Genomic DNA, 25,466 nt, shown 5'->3' on the forward strand with positions numbered 1-25,466 from the left:
TTATGAAAGATTTTGAAACGGTCATTTTACGTCATGCTCGAATACAGGCGTATGCTGATGATTTTTTGATTTATTGTACACATGAAGATTTACAGCTCTGTAGACAACATATTAGTTTCACGCTTCATGAAGCTAGAACATGGTTAGAGGCCCATGGGTTAAATCTTTCCATAGCGAAATGTCGAGCAATGATATTTACACATCACCGAACCTATAACCGATCGCCACTTGCTTTTGATCAGTATGAAATACCAGTGGTTAGTCACCATAAATATCTTGGGTTATTTATCGATCAAAAACTTACATGGAAACATCATTTTTTATATTTGCGTTCGAAGAGTGAACGGTATATTCAGGTCATACAGGCCGTAACCCGGAGGCAATGGGGGGCAGATCCCGTTCAATCAATCAATCAATCAATACTGATCTGCATTTAGGGCAGTCGCCCAGGTGGCAGATTCCCTATCTGTTGCTTTCCTAGCCTTTTCCTAAATGATTTCAAAGAAATTGGAAATTGTGGTGCTAGCTTTGTACAAAACCACTATTAGGACGATATTGGACTACGGATCACATATTTTTGACGTAGCCTCTTCTACTAACTTGAATGTTCTTAACACTTGTCAATATAAAGCAATACGCTCCTGTATTGGAGCTTTAAAGTCCACACCTACCAATGCCCTTTTAGTTGAAGCCTGCGAAGCTCCCTTACAAGTACGTAGAAAAATACTTGCGACGAAATATTTACTTAAAAAGTTTTCTTTCACAAGTCATCCTTTAATTCCGAAGTTACAGTTACTCTCGGAGTATTATTCCGTTCGGCGCCAGGGTTTACGCAGATTGCCTGTACTGTTTCATGCATTTAATACATTGAAGTTGAAACAGTGTACCTTAATACACAGTGTTACTTTACTACCCTATACCTTACCCTATCCTGTTTCTTATTTTAAGCCTCATATAATTTGGCCAATGCGTAATGGCTCTACTAATGTTCCTTGTCTGCAGGAGACCGAGATATGTCCTGTTAAAAGAGTGAAATTTTCTCATATTCCACGAAGCATAAACATTTTTACAGATGGGGCAAAGAACATTAATGGAGTTGGTTCCGCTTATTATATACCTTCTCTAAATGTTAAAGAACAATATGGTTTGCCTCGTGACTGTTCGATTTTTACGGCGGAGCTATTCGCCATACAGCAAGCTTTACTTTTTGTTCAGCGACAGGGATATACGCGAGCTACAATCTATACGGATTCGCTGAGTGCATTACAATCTTTGGTTTCGTATGAGTTATCTTATAATTGGTATATTTACAATGTCAAGAGTCTCCTTTATATGCTGGACAACGTCGGTATTTCCATAACTTTAGTATGGGTACCAGGTCATGTGGGTATCAACGGTAATGGAAAAGCAGATTGTTTTGCAAAACAAGCTTCTCATCTTCCTGTTCCGAATACTAACAATATTGTTCCAGCTTCTGATTATGTAGTTGTTATCCGACAGGAGGGGCATCAAGACTGGCAGAATCTTTCGTCAGACTGCACAAGTCAAAGGTAACTTCTATTATCATTTACAACCAACACTTTTAGTTAAACCTTGGTTTATACGAGGATCTTATACTAGACGACGTATTATTAACATCATTCGGTTACGGTTTAATCATGCCCTTACACCACAATATCGATCACGTTTCCATTTAACGCAGGATACACACTGTTTGTGTGGTACAGATATCCGTAATGGCGACTCTAACCACATTTTCTTTGAATGTTCTTTATATGCTAACCCCCGTAAAAAACTTCTGAATAACCTCAAGCGACTCAAGCAGGTTTTTCCTACCAGTGTTTCTTGTTTGCTCTGTACTCCTACAGTCGAGATTATTCGAGTGTTAAATTTGTTTCTAGATGAAGCCAATATCGTGTTATAATTCTGTCTGTAATGTAGGGTGAGAACTACTCTTGCTTTTAAGGTTCCATTTGAGTGATTCCTCATATCATTAGTGTATTACTTGTGAGTGCTATTTTGGATTTTTCGTGTGGGTGAAGCTTTAGACGCAGTGTGCTTGCAAGATTGGAAGTTTCCCGTATGACAACAGGCTACTATAGCAAAATGGGGTTGTTATGTGATATAGTGAAGTGCAGTGTTTTGTGTTTTTCTACTTGCCAGCGCAAGCATCAATTATTGAACTGACATTTTTCATTTATACTAGTGTGTTTACATGAGTAAGCGAGTATTGACTGGGTGAAATGTCGTAGACACAGACCATAAGCATCAGTAAGCAAGCAAGCACTTGTCTTGCCTTATCTTGCGGATATTTATTTGGGATTCAATAAATTCTTTCCCGTTATTTCACTTCGGTATTGCACATAGGAAATACAAGCAGTGCAAGTGTACAGTGAATTGAACTGCAGTGCAATGGATTCTTGATAACAGGTTTGCTATGCATGTGAAGTCAGAATATTCGCCATCTGGAGTGCTATTAAATAGTGCCTTATAAAGTGGAGCAATACGATAGTTTTAATGTTGACATTAGTGGACAAATTTTGCGGGCAACGGCCATGTCATTAACGTAAAATATTTTTAGTAAATACGAAAATAACATGATAGAATCAGCGCTTCAGACGTGAGTAGTGTTGTCAAGACATTTCCTTTTTACCCAAGTGAAGGTGAGGTGAGATTCGCTATGCTTCATAGTGAAAAACTACTCAACGTATCTGCAATTCAAGTGAGCTAGAACTCAACTACGGAAATAGGAAATTGGACGAAGACTTCAGCCCATCGCACAGTTCGACAGAAAGCTACATTTTATTAGCGCAACACTTAGACACTTTATTGGACACTCTATGTTAATTTATCCGATAATACCTGATAATGCTTGATAGTGCCTGAAGATAAATTCTCAGGATCAGTGAACATTAAGTTATGCCGTTATTAGTTATTTAAATATGACAGTAGATGTTCCGTAATAAACATATCTTCATCGTGCGTATTACCGGGTGTAATTCTTTACGAATGAATTATGAATCAGTGTTCACAAGATTTTAATTAATCCTGTTCAAGGTGAATTGTAGTTTTGAGGTAGGCATAGTGATTGGAATAGCATTACCTTATGCATCACGTGTAGTGTAGTAGGTAAGGTATTTACACATATCACTCACACAGGTGAGGAATATACTCATGTATGTACTGTGGTGAGACTTTCACACACGTAGGGGATGAACGTCTGGCAGATGCGCTAAATGAGAATACGCATTCAGACATCGATAAGACAAATTTATGTAGTTAGTTAGAGAACACGTTGGCAGATATTTATACGTGGATACGAAGACGGTGATTTGTGTGATAGGAATCTAATTCAAGAAGACAAACCGACGAACGTCTACAATTGACAGGTAAAATATAATTTAGCTCATATTGCAAGTGATTGTTCCTTCGGAAGAGTGGGCCACAATCTGTCTCTGAGAGCGATCGTGGCATCCTTTGCAACTGGACGCCCTATCGTGAGAGTGGGTCACAGTTTTGTTGTGTGTAACCTTGAAATGAACTGTTTAAGACGCTGTTTAAGTGTCTTAGCCGCGCCTTGTTGCTCTCATACAGGGGAGGAAATATACTCTTGCATGTACTGTGGTGAAACTTTCACACACATAGGGGATGAACGTTTGGCAGAAGCGCTAAATGAATTATGAATCAGTGTTCACAAGATTTTAATTATTCCTGTTCAAGGTGAATTGTAGATTTGAGGTAGGCATAGTGATTGGAATAGTATTACCTTATGCAGGTATTTACACATATCACTCACACAGGAGAGGAAATATAGTCATGCATGTACTGTGGTGAGACTTTGACACACACAGGAGATGAACGCTAAATGAGGATACGCATTCAGACACCGAAAAGACAAATTTATGTAGTTAGTTAGAGAACATGTTGGCACGTGGATACGAACGGTGAATAATGTGATAGGAATCTAATTCAAGAAGACAAACAGACGAACGTTCGCAATTGACAGGTAAAATACTGCTAACATCTGACATCCAGCAGATACATCATGCCAACCAACAACTACCAAACAGATGAAGAATGCTTTACCTGTACAAAAGCGATCACTACTGACGAAATTACGATGGAATGCGACCGCTGCAACACACACGTACACAAAGACTGCTCAACCCTAACACAAGGAGAGTATGACATTCTGAAAAGGAGGAACCGGAAACTCATGTGGTTCTGCACCGCCTGTAAGCGTGCTGCCCAGGTAAAAGAACACGGCTGCATAAACCTAATCGAAGATCTCCAAAAGAGGCTCGACAATTTGAGGGAATACTTGACCCAGCAAATGGAAACCGAGCTAGAAAAGCGTATCAGTAATGCCGTCAGGGCTGAGCTGGAAAACACGATGGGGGCCCACCGCCTATACCAAAAAGAACCAAATGAACCAGAAGTAACCAAAAAGGGAAGGGAAGGAAGTGGAACCAACACCCAAATCAGCCATGGAAGAGTCACAACTGCAGTCACAAGGCACAACGAAGCGGAGGAGACAATGCAACAAACCATGCCAGGGGACAAAGTGGTGCGCCACCAGATGGACCAGATGGAGGATATGAACAACAACGGCCAGGAGGACAACGGACACAACAATGCGAATAGTGCAAAAGAAATAAATGACATCTCGCCAGCGGAACAGATAATAATGAATTCGTTCGTTACAGCAGCCAAAATGAGCACGAATTGAGAGAAAGGGAATGGCGATCGCGATAACACGTGGAAGAATGGTGGGAAAAGAAGAATGCAGAAAATGGACGAAGATAGTCTTGTACACAAAACCTCAGACAACAGCGGGCTAGACAAGTATAATACTCAGATTACATGGAAGCCTAGACCAACGCCTCCACAAAGGAGTAATATGCAAATCCGCCGTCCTAACGAAGCACAAGCAGAAACACCGCCGAGAAAGGAATATGACTTGGTGCAGGTAAAAACTCCAGACCTAGAATATGCCAATTTTCCGGAGCAAGTTGCCAGCAAATCAAGTAGAAAGCAAACTAGACAGCAATACGCAATGATAAGCACAGGTCCAAGAGTTGAAGAACTGCAAGCGGCAAAGAAGAAAACTGGGCTCTTTATGGGGCGTTTGAGCCCGCACACAACCTCCGATGTCATAAAGAAATACCTAGAAAACAGAGGAATCAAAGACGACGTTACATGTGAAGAAATAATAACCAATTACGACACGAAAGCTTTCAACGTGGGGATTCCATTTGATCTAATGGACAGGGTATATGAAGAGGAATTCTGGCCGAAAGGGATTACTATCAAACGTTTTCAATTTCGATCCTTTCGCCCCATACGAGACAATGGACGCTCCTTCGAATAATTCGGAAAAGAAAATAGTTGAAAGAAGGAACCAAAACTTAAAAGACGCTTCAAGAAGTCGAAGAATCATGATGTGGAATATAGAAGGGCTAAAAGGTGCAATGAATATGAGCCCGGAAAACTTTCTATTAGGGTACGATATAGCAATTTTATTGGAAACATTCGTCACTGACGATTGGCAACACCCAGACTTCTATGGTTTTCATCTTACAGCTAGATAGGGAGAAAAAGGAAGACCTTCTGGGGGGATAACTATCCTCATAAAACCACACCCAACCCCAATATTATCAAAAAGGCAACAGAACCATACCCTACTACTGGAAATAGGCGGCCTCGTAATTATAGCCGCCTACTTCCAACCGAACATAACAGCGATCGACATAATGGACGAGCTAGGCCAAATGATCACTCAGACCAAGCAAGATAAACCAATATTTATAGCAGGTGACCTTAACTGCAGACTGGACATTCCGAATTACAAAGCAAAGCTAGTTCTCGAGAAACTGGAAGAAGAAGGCTTCATCCTGCTAAAACAACCCCACTGTCCCTAGATACATCTCACATAATGGAAAGAGCACAATAGATATTGCACTTACGAAAGGGCTTATAACAGGCATCATGACTACAATATGGACAACAAACCAAGCCGTGATTAGGAAACACTCACCAATTGAAATACGTATCCAAGGGGAGTGGGAAAAACTATAGAAAAAGACAATTCACCCCCTTTCAAGGAAAAATGATGTTGAGAAAGTTAAAGATATGCTAGATTCAACTACGCATCTAGACACATTAATAGATAATTCAAGATTGGATGATGCAACAGGAATAATAGAAGAAATCCTACAAAAGGCCGCCATTCCGCGGGCCACAAGAAGAACAAAGATATGGTTTGATAGTGAGTGCTATAGGCTGAGGAGGGAGACCCTAGATAAATTGCAACAGTTAAGGCATAACTTGAATAATCAAAGTCTAATATACATATACTGTACAATTAGAATTTGTTGACATCATCTGTATATTAATTCTTGTTTTTTTCCCTGAAAGAGATTAGCAACGAAGTCTCCATAAATGCCTGTAATTACAGGCTCTCCTACCAAGCAGAACCTCTTGGACAACCCTTTCATTCCTTGTTCTTATGACTATTTTTGAATGGTGTCTTTTCACATTTTGTTTGGATAATTTTAGATTCCATTGCAGTAAATGACATTTGGACTCCAAATGTACAACTGTTTTCGCCATATTATAGGGACTTTGAAGAATCTAACTGTCACTTGTAACTGTATCAAATGTTTCTACAAGGTTATTACTTTATTAGATTCCTTTTCACAGGTGACTTCCTCGTGTTAGGTGATAATTTCCTTAGATGTAAAGGGTAGTCATACTTCGAGGATGCAATATTATCCTTCAGGTATTTTCTAACATTAGCATAAATGAAAACATTGATTTGAATTAGTAATGATCAGATCCTGTAATTTATTAAGCTTTAATGTCAGTTGGAGTAATCATGAAAGAAAAAGATCATGGCACTTCGTTTCTATCCCTGCTGGAACTTCAATTTACTGGTTTCCGTAATCACAACTGAAGTAGCCACTGTGGTGACTAAATAGCTAAAATGCCCCTGTCAAGCCTAGTTATCAGGTTGAGGTTTTCCTCTACCCCTTATGGACAAGTTTCTGGTAAGTAACAGGTGAACTATTCTTTGAATTCATTCCACCAATAAATCATTCATCTCATTATCACTGACTGTCACGCTGTGAAAGACCTAGCTCCTGCATAGTCATGCGGAAGATTTCTATCTCCTTTCTTCTTTTAGACTGTGTATATAATTCCCTTTTGCCATTCTCTTGGAAATCTTCCATTCTCAAATACCGTATTAAATAACTTTACTATACCCTCCCTCATGTGCCTATTTTTCACTATTTCTTTCCAAAATACGCTATTTGTCCCGTTTCTACCTCCTGACGACTTGTTATTCATTTTTCCTGACACTTCCGTGATCTCATCCCCTGTTATCTGTTTATGCATCTGATATATATCCACCACAATTCCCCTCTGCATGACCAAATTTCCTGTTGTTTTTCTCCATCTGCCCCCAGGTAATAATTTATGAATGCATTCCACCCAATCTTCGCAGTTTATCTTCGTTTTTACACACACTCTAACCCTCTGCTAATTTTATTTACTCTTTCCCTATTTATTTACTTGATTCATTTCACATTCTAAATTTATCGCCTGCGTCTGCTTTCTCGACCTTGATTTTTTCTCAACAATTCTCGTCGTATGTTCTTTACTTAATTCACAAAGCTGCTTTCTTTCTTGCTCCCTCCATATCTTCTGAACACCTTTCGCGCTTTCATATCAACTACCCTCAGATACTTACATTCCTTGTTATACAAAATTCATCAATCAATCAATCAATCAATCAATCAATCAATCAATCAATCACTACTGATCTGCATTTAGGGCGGTCGCCCAGGTGGCAGATTCCCTATCTCTTGTATTCCTAGCCTTTTCTTAAATGATCGCAAAGAAATTGGAAATTTATTGAACATCTCCCTTGGTAAGTTATTCAAATCCCTAACTCCCCTTCCTATAAATGAATATTTTCCCCAGTTTGTTCTCTTGAATTCCAACTTTATCTTCACATTGTGATCTTTCCTACTTTTATAAACGCCACTCAAACTTATTCGTCTACTAATGTCATTCCACGCCATCTCTCCGCTGTCAGCTCGCAACATACCACTTAGTCGAGCAGCTCGTCTCCTTTCTCCCAAGTCTTCCCAGCCCAAACTTTGAAACATTTTTGTAACGCTACTCTTCTGTCAAAAATCACCCAGAACAAATCGAGCTGCTTTACATTGTGTTTTTTCCATCTCTTGAATCAGGTAATGCTGGTGATGGTCCCATACATTGGAACCATACACTGGATCGCCTTGATCGACAGCAATGGCGTCATTCATCATGAATTTGTATCTCAGGGTACACCTGTCAACGCGGAATCTTACGAAGGAGTTTTGAAACGGCCACTGCAAAGCATCAGACAGGTTCGGCCTGAACTGTACTGGAGTGGATAGTGGAAGCTCCTCCACGACAATGCCCGTCCACACACCGCGGTCCGCGTGACCCAGTTTCTCGCTGAACGCCAGATGAATATTCTTCCACACCCTCCGTATTCTCTGGATTTGGTGCCGGCAGATTTTTTTCTTCCTCCGTCTTAAATTAGCCCTGCAAGGCCACCGGTTCGACAGTGTAGCAGGTATCCAACAACGCGAGACACGGTTTCTCCGGGAGATTCCAAAAGAAGCGTTTGCTGCCAGATTCCAGCAGCTTCACAGTCGATGTTAAAAGTGTGTTGTAGCAACGGAGATTACTTTGAAGGCCAGTAAAGGAGTTTTGTGTGTTACTTACGATGTCTTTATTTGATGAGACCATTCACTGAACTTTTCAGACACAGGTTGTACTTTGTATTAATGAACATGTGTTGGACAAAACAGAAGTGGAATTTATTCCCCTTCATGGCTGACGCATTTTGTCGAACCAAGCGCTATATTTCTATCCTTTCATTTGTCACATGAAGTTATTGATGTGTCTCAGTTTTCTGTTGAATCAAGTTGTGAACCAGTAGTTCTTTTGCTTGCTGAATGTATCCTACACCTTACCGTCTCCTTCCTGCAGTATAAATATCTTTCTTGAAAATATAGAGCATTATTAGAAAATATATTAAAGTCTAGGCCTAAAATAAATATAATAATCAGTGGGAACCGTAATGTAGATGTTAGATTTTCTTATTAAGAAAGTGGCATAGTTTGTAATCTTTTAAAGTATTATGTATTATACCATACTGTCGATGAACAAACACGGGACCGTCCTGCTTAGACAATATCTTCACTGATTTTAGCCCTCAATGTTTTCAAGTCAGTTTTGTTAATCATTGTCTATCTGATCGTGCTGGTGTAATATTTAATGTACGGTACCTCAAACTGGGAAAACAAAGGGGAATCGAAACTAACTGATCTTGATCAATGTACTAAATTTACACAACAGAATATCGAGTTACTTAAGAGTATTTTAGTGCATGTGTTCCCAAAAAATTAGGATAAAGGACAATATTCAGTTATAGAGTGTTGTGATATGTTTATCAGTATCATTATTGAAGCGTTCAATATTATTGCCCCGTTATATGGACAAGGATACCTACTGATGGCAATCGAGCTAAGCAACGAAGGAAGGTCGACGTGCGGAGCAGCAAGTGCGAGAGATGGGTAGGTCCTAGGCGCAATATCGAGCAGGTATTTGAGAATGGCAGAGATGCAGAAATATGCAAATGGTAGGACGAATGAAAAGCAAACTTCTTCTGGATAAGAGGATGATTGTGTCATCGATGTCAGTGGTGGTAGCAATTTTACTAATTATTGGGGACGTTGAATTGAATCCAGGCCCGGTCCAGGACGACACATTGGTTGGAGGGAAGTCGAGGCTATTAAAGTAATTGTGACGGAGGCGTGTCAAATAGACCAAGTAAAGGAGCTTATAAATGTGCAGTCGATCGAAATTAAGGATATGAGGATGTCCCTGGAGGAGAAAATGGAGACGTTGAGACTGAAGTCGAAAGATAATGCTGAAGAAGTAGTGCTTTTGAGAAAGAAGGTGAAATCTTTGGAAGAGGACCTGGAGAAAGTGAAGAGAGGATAGGCAATCAGCTGCCAGGACCTCACGAGGAAAAATATCTTCCCCTATGGTATACAGGAGTAAGTGAAGGAAAATAAAGTGGATATAGTGTATAAGGTAGTTGACGTGATACAGAACAAATTGAGAATTAATTTTAGTGAAGTGGATATAGACGATGTGGAAAGAGTGGGTAAAGTGAAAGGGAATAGAGCAATAAAAGTTAAGTTACTATCCACTTTGATTGGGGGTATTGTGGTTAGAAGTACTGGAAACCTACAATGCGAGAGTGTGTGGGTGAGAGGAGACATGGGGAGTGACTGAAGCAGAATTATTAGAATTTTAAATAACCACTCAATGAGAGGCAAAAACCAAGGTCTGAGGGATTTCATTAGGGGACAACACCCGGAGATAGGGAATGGTAGATGGTTTAGAACGTGGGTAGTAGCTGAAGGAAATGGATGATACTCATAAACAGGAAGGGTGTTTGGTGTCAAATCAAGGGGAAAAGAAAGTTGCAGAGAGATCGAATTGCGATGATCAAACAGGCAACGGCAGCTCTATTGAGTCCAAAGTACGCGAAGGCGTTTTAGGAGACAGCAGATACCAACAGGCACACGTGGTAGGGAGAAACGGAGAAGAAGCTAATGGAGTCTACAGAGGGGAGGACCATTAAAGAAGAGAGGGGAACGAGGTGAAAAGGGAAGTGAACTTCTGAATCTAACCCTGAATCTAAAAGTCCTGTGGGGTAAGAATAGAAGATGACTGGGTGAGAAGGTAAATAAAGAGTGTTAATGACCAAACATGATGGTATGGATTCGGAAACTGAATGTGCGATAACAAGAGGTAGGGCAAGTAACGTGAGCGAAGGAGATAAAATCATGGAAGGAAGAGGGTCGGTAGTGGCGGGAAACTGATAACTAGAATGGAAAATATGCTTTGTAAGTACATGGTGTGTTAATTAAGCAAGATGGGGACGAGGAAATAATTAAATTAGTACAGAGTTTTGAAATTGTACCCCTACTGGAGAGGTGCCTAGGTGAAGCTGAGACGTTTATATGGAGAGGGTGTGTGGTGAAGAATAAAACAAAAAGAATGGAGAGGGTGATGGTGGAACCCTGGAGGTATTGTTGCCATGATAAAGGATGTGATTAGTGAACGAATAGCAGCCATTGAAAATGAAATAGAGGAAATGATTTGGATCAGATTAAAAATAGGGGACCTTGAGAGATAAAGAGAAGAATGTATGCTTGGCCTTCCTGTACAACCATCCAAAAAATTCGCCCTACGCGAATGACAAATTTGTCGAGGACATTTTATTTGAAATAAGCGCGATCTATGAGAAGATGGATTGCTTCTGTTTGGAGATTGGAATGCAAGTGTAGGGAGCTTAATCCCTACCTATAATAAAATGGGAGGTAGGGGGATGAAGGGATCGATGTGTAGTGAAGGCAGTGTCATAGTTATGGTTTCAATTTGCTTGAATTCTGTGGGACAGGTAATTTGTACATTTTAAACGCTTGGTGAGATGGAGATAGTGAAGGGGAAATTACGCATATTAAGCCAGTGGGGGAGGGTGGTAGATTTGGTTGTCAGCACGTTTTTTTGCTAGTTGTTTTACGCCGCACCGACACAGATAGGTCTTACGGCGACGATGGGACAGGAAAGGGCTAGGAGTGGGAAGGAAGCGGCCGTGGCCTTAATTAAGGTACAGCCCCAGCATTTGCCTGGTGTGAAAATGGTTTTCCATTTTCAGGGCTGCCGACAGTGGGGTTCGAACCTACTATCTCCCGAATACTGGATACTGAGCGCACTTAAGCGACTGCAGCTATCGAGCTCGGTGGTTGTCAGCACGGAGGATATGCTTGTTACAATTAAAACCCTTGAATTAGGGGATTGGACTGAATCTCATTATAGTCCGGCATATGTTAGCGACCTGGGCCCTAAATGCAGATCAGTATTGATTGATTGATTGATTGATTGATTGATTGATTGATTGATTGATTGATTGATCGATCAATCTTGGACTTTGTGCGCCGACTTTTCTAGGGAGGCGGACAAGACGCTGAACACTACGCCATTGGCTGTCTCTTGGTCTCCGGATCATCCTGGTAGCACCACGTCTCGTCTCCTGTAATGATGGTTTTCAACACCTCCGGATTTTGGTCACAAACGTCAATGAAATCTCCCGACGTTTCGATCCGAGTTTGCTTCTGCTCGTCTGTCAGGTTGTGCGGTACAAACCGGGCATAAATCTTACGCTTTTTCAAATGTTCGTGAACAATGGTCCTTAAACTGTCCTTGCCTACACCCACTGCATCTGCTATCATTCGTGAGGACAGTCGCCAATCATTCTCAAGCATCTGTCGCACTCATTCGATGTTGTCTGGAGATGTGCTTGCGGTTGGTCGACCCGAACGCGCCTCGTCCTCAACACCTTCCTTTCCATCTCGAAAGCGTTTAAACCAGTCAAAAACGCACTTTTTACTCCTGCTTGAGCGTGGTAAACTTGCACTAACATTGCGAGCTTTTCTGTTGTCGTTTTGCCTGGGTGGAAGCAAAACTTCATATTAACGCGTTGCTCCGTTTTCCACTCCATTGTGCAATGACACGAGTCCTCAAACTGACTCCGTGCGATGTGTTGCAGCGTTCAACTACGTTTAACTGTGTTGAGTTGGCCGGTAGGGGGGACTTGGTGTCATATCTCCCACGGTGTACAAATTAGGCGAACAATCACCGAACTTTTCAGACGCAGGTTGTATATAAAACTATACTCCTTTAAGAATGCATTTAGTTCTAGAGTTTTATTTCTTAAGCTAGGATTATTCTGGAAAATGCTCAAACTTATAGTTCTTTCACTGTGATTAAACATGTATCCTATAACTCTACTATATTCTCCACATTTAATTTGAAATAGATGATTATGACTGATATTATAATTAGTATGAAAAGTAGTCTGCTTATCATCACAGTCGCCATTACCTTCGTTATTGCAACCACTATAATGATTGGTATTGTTTTTATTATTATTATTATATTATTTTTAACGTTGTCATTAAACATACTTAACGTTATTACATTGAGAAATATCTACTGGCCCACTTACCTTGCGAATTTTCTCAGCGTTTGTGGTTGTGTTCTGCTTCACATGGCCACCGCTCTGCTGCCTTACTCGTTTACCGTCTAGAGGCTGTCCGATACTCAGTTTAATAGGCTGGCGAAATGTGAAGATCCCCTTCTGTTGAAACATAGGCCATCTCTTCCAATTTCCTATCTCCTATCCATGAATTGCCATCAAATAATTGCAAGTCCATCTCCTCACAAATCCAGTCAAGGCACGAAATAATTGCATAAATATATCTTTTTGTTATTGGCTTTACGTCACACCGCCACAGATAGGTCTTATGGCGACGATATTATTCATATATCTGTAATGAACGTTACGTCTAATATCACTTACGTACACTTTCGTGCCTATGGAATTATCCTTCACCTACCCTACATTCTGTTTCATGTCTTCCATTATGTGAGATGCTGTTGAGGAGTCGTTAATATTACCTGTACCCGCATGAATCACTACAATATCTGCCTCTTATTTTGCATCACCAAGTTTTCGCGTAAGTTGACTAACCTGGATCTCTAGATATCAGTACACAATCGAATTTTTCACATACCTACTCACAATCCTGACCACAGTCTCTCCATGCACAACAACACGGCCATTTTGCTTAACATTCTTCTGTTTACTCTCCCGTATAGTGAACTAATATTCCTTCTTCTTCATCTCCTTCCGAATCAGCAAAACTTTCTAAACGGTTTGCCGTCGTTATGGGTGAAGCGTAACTTAAGTCGCGTGCTTTCATTGTGGCGGCTTTCACTTGAGATAATTGCCTAACTGACCTATATTCTTCTTTATCTTATTCTGGGACGATTTCTTGATCCCGAAAACAACTGATTTCTAATGATTTCGACCTTACTAGTGATATCCGACTAAATTTGGCGAACTGTAGTAGACACTTCATCGACGGTCAATGTCCATCTTGATTTTGCTTCTTCGACAGTGTAATAATCACATTATCATTGTAATTCTTGTCACCGCATGCATGAAACATGACTACATCACTAACTTTTCTCTTTTTTACAATCCACACATTTTTCTCGGGCTACTGCTACACACACAAATTTACGGTCAGCCATATTTACGGAGACATTTTTCCGTTTGCTCCAGCTGCTCTGTCTCTGATGCGTTTGGTAAAATCTCTTTCTTTTGTGTAAATAATCACGCCTGAGTACTTGTAGGAATTGATGCAGGCAAGTTCACTATTCCTGTACGGTACTTGATGTTCTCTCCAGCTAGGTGTTTCCCACCCCTTCTAAGTGTCATCTGAGCTGTTTTTCCTGCATCAAGTCGTACACTCTTTATATCTGGCAATGTATTGAGTTTATCAAACGCTTCCTGGAGCTGTTTATGTGACGTTGAAGCTAAAAGCATGTCGTTAGCATACATAGAAGAAGACAACTTCACTGATGACATATTCAAGTATGTCCCTTGTGGCAATGTTGAGCAATTACGGACTTAAAGCATCTCTCTGCAGCACTCCTGCCGCCAGTCGAATTGCCTCTGATCTATAATAATAATAATAATAATAATAATAATAATAATAATAATAATAATAATAATAATAATAATAATAATAATAATAATAATAAGCAGGTACGGACCCTCTTCGGAGGCAGCCCCACCCAGGGAGTGGCGTCCCTACCTATGCGAGTCCCACACCACACTGAACCGTTGTTTATCATCTGGTAAGGGCTCCCGCTCAAGGTTAAGAGTGAAGACCTCAATGGTAGTGAAGGCGGAGATGAAGACCATTGGTAAGGCGGAACTGGCTGAAAAGGCATCCTTGCTTTTTTGGATAGTTATAAAAAAGCCTGTTTAAAATCCAAGTGCGTCTGAGTGGTATCCCCCGGTTTCCTGGTCCACGTCTGACACCTTGTGAGTGCGGTGGTAATACCAAGCTCCAGCAAATAACAATCTCTGGTTTTAAGCACCCATCACTGCTGGAACTCCCATTTCAAGCCAAACATGATTCGTGAGCGTATTAACAACATTAGCCCTATCCACCCGTCGCATTGAGACGGCAACCAGGCTTTCGGATTCTGGGGAGCCTGGATGACCACGAAAATATGGGAGAGAGTCGGAGCTCTCTGGTAAAATGTCCCACAAAACTCCCATATATTTTGGTACATTCAATATCAACACTTTGATTCAACCGGAAAATTACTAAATTTAGTCACAGAAGTTGATCGGCAAAAATTGTTTATCCTTGCTCTGCAGGAACCACGATTTACTGATGATTCCTTCTTGGATTATGGAAATAACCGTATATTCAACAGTGAAACAGAACAAAAGATACTGAATACGACCCCTTTATTTGGTATGAGCTTCGTAGTATATAAAATTATACTAAACTCGATCCAAGAAGTTAATTCCATTAACAATCATCTAATGACCATGAAGATTCAGTGTGCCAATGAAAAATACACATCAATAAATGCACACGCCCCTACAAATATAGATAACTAGAAAAAACCAAAACGTTGACAAATTTTGGAACAAAGTTGAAAATGTAATGTCAAAATTACAACGGATGACGTCAAAATCCTCTTAGGCGATTTCAGTGCACAAATCGGCCGAGAAAAGGAACACAGGAAAACCGTAGGATTCTACCCGGCGCACAAATTTACCAACAAAAACGGTTCAAGACTCATTGAACTATGTCAACAGTGCAAACTAAAATCATGTCCACATCCCTCAGGAAGCATCCCAAGAAACAAAAAATCTGGAGGTCCTCTATTGAATCCATTGGCAAATATCTGATTGATCATGCAGCTATCTCATATCCGCTACAGAAAGAGGTACGAGATATAAAAGTGAGAAGAGGGGCAAACATCGACTCTGATCACTATCTGACAAGAGTTAGAGTAAAATGTTCTTCAAGAAAAAACCACCCGAAAAAATCCAACAACAGGGATTTGACAAAAAGGATTCCTGTTACGGATCTAAAAGAAGCATAGGAAAATCAACCAGCAAAAACATGGGAGGAATTCCACAAAGGAATCATACAGAAGGCACGAGAAACGGCACCCTTAAGAAACACCCCTGGTGAAACTCAACATGCGACCAAGACCTAGAGATAATAATATCTGCATTTCAGAACTACAACAGTAGAAAAAACCGGAAAACTCAACAAGAATTTTATGACGCCAGAAAACATGTATCCAAAACCATCAATAAATCAGTGCAGTACAATAGAGTGTGAGTGAAAACCAAGTGTGCAGGCGCAGGAAGTGTTTGCAGATGGTGTTCCTAAAGAAAAATTGGATACAGTGATTGTAGACCTGATGGGGGACAAGAAAGTGAGAGACCTTATTACCAAGGGGAGAAGCAAGAGCCTTAAGGACCTGTGCGGAAAAAGAAATAAAGGCTTAGAAGATAAGGAGAGGAAGGATAACAATAAAACGCCAAATAATGATGGAGAGAGGTAGAAGTTGAGAGTGAGAGGGTGTCGAAAAGCAAGAATAAAGATGACAGTTTGGAAGGTAGGGAAAAAGGCTGTAACTAGACTGGAAGATAGGATTTTTTAATATAGATGATGATGATGATGATGCTTGTTGTTTTAAAGGGCCTAACATCGAATGTCATCGGTCCTATTTTAATATAGAAGTTGTATTGAGTAAAATAGTTATAACAGGAGTGAAAAATTTAATAGGAAGTTTTGATGTCGTAGCACTCTTGGAAACATGGCTAGAAGTAGGCAGGGAGATAACTTGGGGGGATTCACGGTGAGGCAAAAGTTAAGAAAAAGATTAAGTAAAATGGGCCGTTCGCCCGGAGGAATAGCGGCGCTAGTTAAAGAAGTGATGAATGAATGTATAGATGATATTGAGAGCGACACTGAAGGGGTTTTGTGGATAAGATTTAACATGGGGAGAGAGGCAGGGAGAGAGAAACATGTGTGTTGGCTTTTGCCTACTGTCACCCCAAGGAATCTGCATATGCAAATGATAAGTTATTTGAGGGATTATTAGTAGAATTTTGTTTGTATCATTGGAGGGAGGTATGAGGAGGACGGAATATTGTTACTTGGAGACTGGAATGCCAGTAAAGGCGAGCGAAATCCGAGGTCGAGTAAAGTAGGCGAGATGACAGTAGGGTCAGGAAGAAGTGGTAATGATAATGGAATTAATAGTTACAGTAGAAAAATTTAGAATTATCTGAAGTCGAGTATTTCTTCATCCTGAGCGGCTATTCTGAGGGGGACAGAGAAGGCAAAATGAACTATATTACTGAACAAAGGGGGAGCGTTATTGACATAGTAATGAGTTCAGAGGACTTGCTAGAGTACATTAAAAGCATAGGGGTGGAGGACTGGTCCGAATCGCACAACGCTCCGATATGGGATAGATTGGAGAGAAGGAGAGAGGAAGGCAAAGAGGAAGATATAAAACGTCCTGTAGGGTGGGATAGTGCTTATACTAAATATATATGTACAAAGAATTCAAAAGAGAGCTAGACACTTAGAATTGACTGGGAAAGGGCGCTGGAGGAAAATAATACAGATAGAGCGCTGGGGTTATTAGAATATCCTGTAAGGAGAGTGGCACGAGCAGTCGAACGCAGCAGAAGGAAAAAATAGAAGGTGATGGTTGGTACGGGAAGGAATGTGAGATCAGCAGAAAGGCAGGTTAAGAGCATTGAAAGAATATAGAGAAAAAGGAGGGAGCAAAGTTCGAGAATTACTTCGCAGGCTGAGGAAAGCGTACAAAAGCAAAATCGGGGAGAGGAAGAACCAGTAGTTGAAGGTCCAATCAGAGCTAACAAACAGGGAATGCAGAAAGAATCGAATTGAAAGAATATGGGAGAAAATAAATATGATTAATAAAGGAGGGAAGGGACTGACGAAAATGAATATTGATTATGTACAATGGGTGGCATATTTTAGCGAGCTATTAGGAGGAAGGGACGAATGGGTGTATAAGGAAAGAAGGTAGGCTTTGTGGTCTAACATGGAAGTAAGTATACACGAACTAGATAGGGACTTCACGCTAGAAGAAGTCGAGGGGGTGATTGGGAAACTGAAGATGAAATCAGCGGGGGTAGGATTGGTATTAGTAATGTACACTGGAAACAAATAAGTAAATTCAGTAAGATGGGAGAGGGAATTGTAAAACTATTTCACAGTATTTTCAATGTGGCGAAGGTACCGAAGGAATGGGAATATGGGATCATATGCCCAATATATGAAAAGGAAGGGAATAGAAATCTACCTAACAACTACCGAGGAATAACATTTAGATTTATTGAGCCAAGTTTATACGGAAGTCTTAGCTAATAGACTAAGGGATTGGGCTGAAAATAACGGCGAAATATCCAAATACCAAGGAAGATTCAGGAAGGGGAGGCAAACAATAGATAATATCATTATTGTGAAGTTGATAACGGAAAAATACATGGTGCGGCTAAGAGGCAGCGTATTTTTGGCAGCGGTCGATTTTGAGAAAGCCTTGGAAACCGTGAGTAGAAGAGAATTAATAGAAAAATTAGGGAGGCTGAGAGTATCTGGAAAATGATACGTGCGATAGAGCCGCTGTATCAGAGAGTATATAGTAGCGTCAGACTAGAGGATAATGTAATAAGCAAACCGATAGAATGCAAGCTGGTCCTTAAACAAGGCTGCAAATTATAGCCCATATTATTTGTATTATTTATAAATGTTATACTGGACGGGCACAGACGGGCTAGCTGGGTGAGCAATATAGAGATCCCAGGCCTGATATTCGCAGATGATATTTTATAAAAATGTTATTTGCTTTACGCCCCACTATCTACTTTTACGGTTTTCGGACACGCCGAGGTGCCGGAATTTAATCCCGCAGGAGTTCCTTTACGTGCCATTAAATCTACCGACACGAGGCTGTCGTATTTGAGCACCTTCACGATCGAACCTGCCAAGTTGGGGTCAGAAGGCCAGAGCCTCAACCGTCTGAGCCACTCAGCCCGGCAGATGATATTTTGTTCTTGACGCTGACAAGAGGTGGATTGCAGAAAAGTTTTTTATAAATTAGCAGATTACGCAAATAATTGGTCGTTGAAAATTAACAGTAAGAAATCGAAGGTGATGGTTATAATTAAGAAGAAGAGGGCAAAAAGTGAGGGAATGGAGGATTCAGGGGTAAGAATAGAGGAAGTAGATAGATTTAAATACTTAGAAGTGCTACTAAATAGCAAAGGAGGTTTGGATGACCACATCAAGAGATGCAATTTGAGAGAGGTTTCAGTTCTCGCTGCAATAAAAATCTAGTCGCCAAATACCCAGAGGAAAGCTATAAAATACTAAAGCTAGTGCTAACCACATTGTTCCTAAGCAGAGCTTTATATGGGGTTGAATTATGAGTATTAGAAAAGAAAAATGTTAGCCTGAACCAAATAATACATAAATTCAGTGAGGCTGTTATGAGATTACCGCAGTGTACAGCCAATGTGGGGGCATTAATCCTATGTGGAGGGTTTATCGAGGTAGATTGCGTTAAAAGGGTATTAAATTATTGGTCTAAACTGAAAAGGGGCAGAGGTGGTACTTTGCTGCAGGAAGCATATAGACATGAACTGTAAGGAATGCATGATGAGTGTTGGCTAGCAAAAATTAAAAGTTATGTTGAGAATTTGGGTATCGAATATATTTGGAGGGAGGGTTGGAAGGGGAAAAATAGCAGAATGCAGAGGGCCCTGACAGTGAGAATTAAGGACATACAAATGCAGATTTGTTTGGAAGAAAGTAGAGAAAGTCCTTCGCTCAGCCTATTCTACCAGATCACTAATTTACGTATAAGATTCAGTGAAGGAAGAATAACGTGTGGGATATCATTGTGGCTGATGTGCCTGCATAGAAATAAGGGATGGATTATGAGCAAAGAGAGCTCACAATGCATCCTCTGCGAGAATAAGTATGAAGATCTGCACTTACTTTGTGATTGAATAGGGACAGAGAAACTAAGGGCAAACTTTCTAAATGTGAAGAAGCAAAAAATGTGTACGCTATAATTTTAGTATGGATAGCAAGCCAGTGGAGAAATGCCAGCGGCCTGAATAAGTTCCTATACGCAGTTAAAAAACTATGTCTAAGGAAAGTGAGAGGCAGTAAATGATGTAATAACCTGGAATGTAAACAGTGGAGAAGCCAGCATAAGTAGGTCCGTGGGAGATTTGCATCAGCACTTTAAATGTTATGATAACGTCGGCGTGTAGAGGTAATTCTACCAGACATGATGACAGGGTAGGATGCAGAAGTAGGTCTTACATGGTTGCTCCATCGTTCCTCTTTAACTACCGGTACCTTTTGTCTTAACTTTAATTTAAGGTTTATACTGGTTTGTTAAGTACAGTAGCCTTAGCATATTACATAACCTTCCCAAGTCATCTGGTTAGCACCAGTTCTTACCCAGAAGGATATACAGATGAAGAATTGTTTGGAAGAGAGTAGTGAAAGGCTTTCGCTCAACCTATTCTGCAAAGTCTACCAGATCTCTAATTTATGTATAAGATTAGGGGAAGAAAGAATAAAGTGTGGGATATCATGGTGCCTGATGTGGCTGCGTAGAAATAAGGGATGGATTATGAGAATCGGTTTTCATTTTACTATCATCCTAATAGTGCATAGTTAGGCCCGTGAGAAGCCTTACGTTGGCCGGGAATTCCTCCGTTGTTTCAAAATCCATACTATCTTGTGAGAAGCCTCACATCTCCTGGTAATCATAGTTCATAGTTATTTAGGGCTAAGCGGCTCTCCAGTAGTGAGTGATCGTGTGCCATTCTATCTACAAATCAACTCTAATTATAACCATCTTCTTGGTTAAAATTCAGTCCTGGCTTGGTTGCATGAATTTGAACATTGTAATGGGCGAAGGCCAGTAAGTTCAAATATTAAATAAATATATAAATAAATACGACTGGATACCGAGGGAAACGATGTTCACCATACTGGGGGACTATGTGAACAAGGGTAGGTTATTAAAATCATTCAATGCATTTATGATGACAATTGGGCTGCAATGAGATTTTATGGTAGAAAGAGTTCTTGCTTCAGGGTACTTACAGAGGTTAGAGAAGGCTATAATCTCTCACCTTTGTTGTTCGTAGTTTACATGGATCATCTGATGAGAGGTATAAAGTGGCAGGGAGGGATTGAGTTAGGGAGAAATATATTAAGCAGTCTGGTCTATGCTGACGTCTTGGCATTAATGGCAGATTGTGCTGAAAACCTTCAGTCTAATATCTTGGACTTGAAAATACGTGCAATGGGTATTGTATGAAAATTAGCTTTTCGAAGACTAAATTGATGTCAGTAGGTAAGTAATTCAACAGGACTGAATGTCAGATTGGTGATACAAAGCTGAAACAGGTAGATAATTTAAAGTATATAGGATGTGTGTTCTCCCAAGATAGTAATATAGTAAGTGAGATTAGATCAAGTTGCAGTAAAGCTAATGCAGTGAGCTGGCAGTTGCGATCAACAGTATTCCGTAAGAAGAAAGCCAGCTCCCGGACAAAGTAATCTTTACGTCGGTCTGTTTTCAGACTAACTTTGATTTACGGGAGTGAAATCTGGGTGGACTCTGGATATCTTATTCATAAGTTAAAAGTAACAGACATGAAAGTAGCGAGAATGATTGCTGGAACACGTAGGTGGGAACAATGGCAGGAGGGTACTCGTAATGAGGCAGTGAAGGCTAAGTTAGCAATGAATTCGATGGATGAAGATGTGTGCATGAACCGGCTTCGATGATGGGCTCATGTGAGGCGAATGGAGGAGGATAGGTTACGTAGGAGAATAATAGAATCTGTGGTGGGTAAGAAAAGTAGAGGGAGACCAGGACGACGAATGTTAGATTCAGTTTCTAACGATTATAGATAAGATGTATACAACTAGATGAGGTCACAGCAGTAATTGCAAATAGAGGATTGTGGCGACATTTTGTACATTCACAGGGGCTTGCAGACTGAACGCATAATGGTCTATAATGATGAATGTGTAATAATAAGAATATTGGCTTTCTGTCAAATTAACGTTTTACGGTTTTCGGAGACGCCGAGTCGCCGGAATTTTGGTCCCACAATTGCTTTCAAGTCCCAGTAAATCTACCGGCACTAGGCTGACGTATTTGAGCACCTTCAGATACCACCGGACGTAGCCAGGATCGAACCTGCTAAGTTGCGGTCAGAAGGCCAGTGTGTCAACCGTCTGGGTCTCACAGCCTGGCCCTCTCATCTAATCTGGCGAATTATCCTGCATAGAAAGTGATCCTGAACTAGAATTGGCTCCAGTTTACTTCTTAATACAATCCGTTCTTATGAGTCAAATGCTTTAGCATAGGTTATAAACTTTATATGAAGTCAAGGCCGTACCAAGGATTTTTTTAAATTTTCAAATAGATTTTAGAGAAGTAAAAGTTCGACATAGCTTTTGAGCAGTACCTTTTTAAATTCAATGGGCGAAGTAGGAGGGTAAATTCATATCGATCTGACGGGCAAAATATGCTTTTAACACGTGCGTCTAGTGCGACACAAAGATTTCTGTCATTTGTTTACAAATGGAATTAACAATATGTCTCACTGTAAGTAAAACCATATTTAAAGGTGTGAGTCGTCTTTTAAAGGTTCTTGTGGCTCTATAACATGAAAGTTTCTATATGTTTATTGAAATTGATTTTTGTGGTTCAAAATGTATTAGGAATGTTGAAAACAAACAATATGTACGAGGGGTGTACTATATTGTTTTACACTTTATTTCTTGTACGTCCGTCTATGCTTCATATTTCACTTTTGAAGGCGGTAACTTGTAACTAGTGTCTTGTTCCAACGTTTGGTGAAAGCTCACGCACAGGGGCTAACGAATGCACTCGTCATTGCCATTTCATAACAACACTATCAGCGGAGGAGCAGACAACATGTAAAGCAACCGTCAGGGACAGCGCTGTACGACTTGGTTCTTATGGAAAGATGGCGTGACCACTGCAGAAATTCATCGGTGCTTGGTGGCAGTCTGTGGAGAACATGAGCCGTCACGGAAAACAGTTAACAACCGGGTGGAAGGTTGGAAAACTGGCCGCACATGTCTCATCAGCAGTCACACAAAACCTTGCCATGAAGTTGGCTGGATCTTGATCATGGCGTTGCAAAATTCTCTGCATACGTCCACACGATTTTGCTTTTCGTCTGGAGGCAAGAGTCTAGGCACCCACGTGGATGACACCTACCCCAACTGTAAGAGGCCGTGCACGATCCGCTGCACGGTGCTTCGCCTAATTCCCGTGGATGTCTCCATTTCCGTACATGTGATGCATTTGTTTCCTTGGATGGCCTGTTCAACCCAGTCAGTGTTGGCTGGTGTTGACGCTGTCACATTCCTTCCAGAACTGGTTCTCTTGTCCACCGATGTGCGCCCTGTTTTTAACCTTCCATCCAGTTTTAAACTGTTTTCCGTGACGGCGCATGTTATCCACAGACTGCCACCAAGCGCCGATGATTTTCTGCAGTGGTCATACCTTATTTCCATAGGAACCAAGTCGTATAGTGCTGTCCCTGAGGGCTCATTTCCAAGTTGTCTGCTCTTACGCTGACAGTGTTATTATGAAATGGCTATGACGAGTGTATTCGTTGGCACAAGTGCATATGCTGCTACCAAACGGTGCAACAAGACACAAGTTACACGTCACCACCTTCAAAAGTGAAATGTGAACCTTACCCGTGCTTACAAAAAAGTGTAAAACAATATCGTACGCCCCTCGTATGTCTCACAAAAATTAACATATCCATTTATGTTCTTTTAGTAAATTTGTTAACTATGTTCGTACAGAAATGTTTAAAGATGGCACAGTTTTTATAGTTTAAATTCAATTGTTTATTTTACAAACGATTTCTTGTATAATATTTATAATTTATTGTAGGCTATTTCAAAATCATTAAATGTTGTTTAAATTTGTCAAGTTCACTTTTATTTCGGAGGGGATTTGAACCCCCATAACATCCTTCCTGAGTGCGGCCATGCATGAAGATTTCCTCTTGGATAGTGGACAGTTTCTGTATAGTTTCCCATTATGCACTGGATAGCATGGGTGGTTGAGTGCCCTTTCCGAATGGCAAATTGTTCATCTGGTACCAATGAGTCGGTTAAGGCTCTTAGTCGTTTGAGTATTAGAGTGGACAGGAGTTCAAGATCCATAACATCCAAAGCTATTCCGCGATAAGAATTTTGATCATCCATCTTGCTTTTGCCCTTGTATAGGGATTTGGTGATACAATATCTCCATTTCTCAGGTAAAACTCTCCATGTCCCCGCAAGAAATCCGCTACTTGCTTTCAGTATTTTGTTAAATATGCCTTCTTGTCCATATGTTTTGTCTTTTTCATCTGGTTAGTTCCTTCATTTACTTCTTCGATTGCAAAGGGTTCTAAATTTATTGTAGCGTGAAATGTCGTCTGAGAGACGAATGAGTGCATGGCTTTGGTCTGTAATATAGAAGTGAACTGCGTTGTCCATTTATTCGTGGGTATTTCTCTATTGAGCAATGTGTCCTCCGTTGGAGGGGATTTTATGGTTTTTCCTTGGCTTGTTCCAAAAATGTTCTTTTTTGTTTTGAGATATTTGCTCCTATCAACCTTAAGGATTTCATCGTATTGGTTATTCTTGTCTGCATATTCAAATTTCGATTTTGCTGTGTTTTCCCTCAAAATTTTTTGTAAGGCGTGCAAAGCGATTTTTCTAGCCTTACACAGGTTGCGTTAAACCATGGTTAGATCTTCGGGAATTTGGTTTGATATGTTCTATTGTTTCCATTAGAGTTGTCTTTAGTCAGGGGAGTGTAACCTCTGGATCAGGGCGTGGTTCTTTTACAGTGCCTTGTATTATGTCTTTCTCCTTTTTAACTTCGTAACTTCCGCTTCCTAGAAAACATATTTTGTGGCGGAGGTGGATTTTTTGTGGCAATTGTTGTCAAGGTAGACTCTACAGGTAAATGCTTCCATTTGGGGAAGCTTTTCTCCCTTCCAGAATGTATTACCTGAATGTTATTGCACTTCCACAATATGAGAGATGTATGTAAATTCCATTAATGCGAGTAAGACCTTCATCTTCTAAATACTCTGGGTTTGGGAACATTTTTATCGAGTCTGTACATCTGATCTCCGTCAAAACGAATGGGACCATTTCCTTTATTCCACTAAATGCATTAATTCATCAATGATGTAAATTTCTTTGAATTATATTTGAAAGTAAACGACGAATATGGTTAGCATATTCAATTCTAGTACTATGGTATTGCTTGTTTTCACTGACATACTACACGAGCCGAAGGTTGGGTTCACCAGT

Source organism: Anabrus simplex, chromosome 3 (genome assembly GCF_040414725.1).
Source record: "Anabrus simplex isolate iqAnaSimp1 chromosome 3, ASM4041472v1, whole genome shotgun sequence".
In the NCBI taxonomy this organism is placed as follows: Eukaryota; Metazoa; Arthropoda; class Insecta; order Orthoptera; family Tettigoniidae; genus Anabrus; species Anabrus simplex.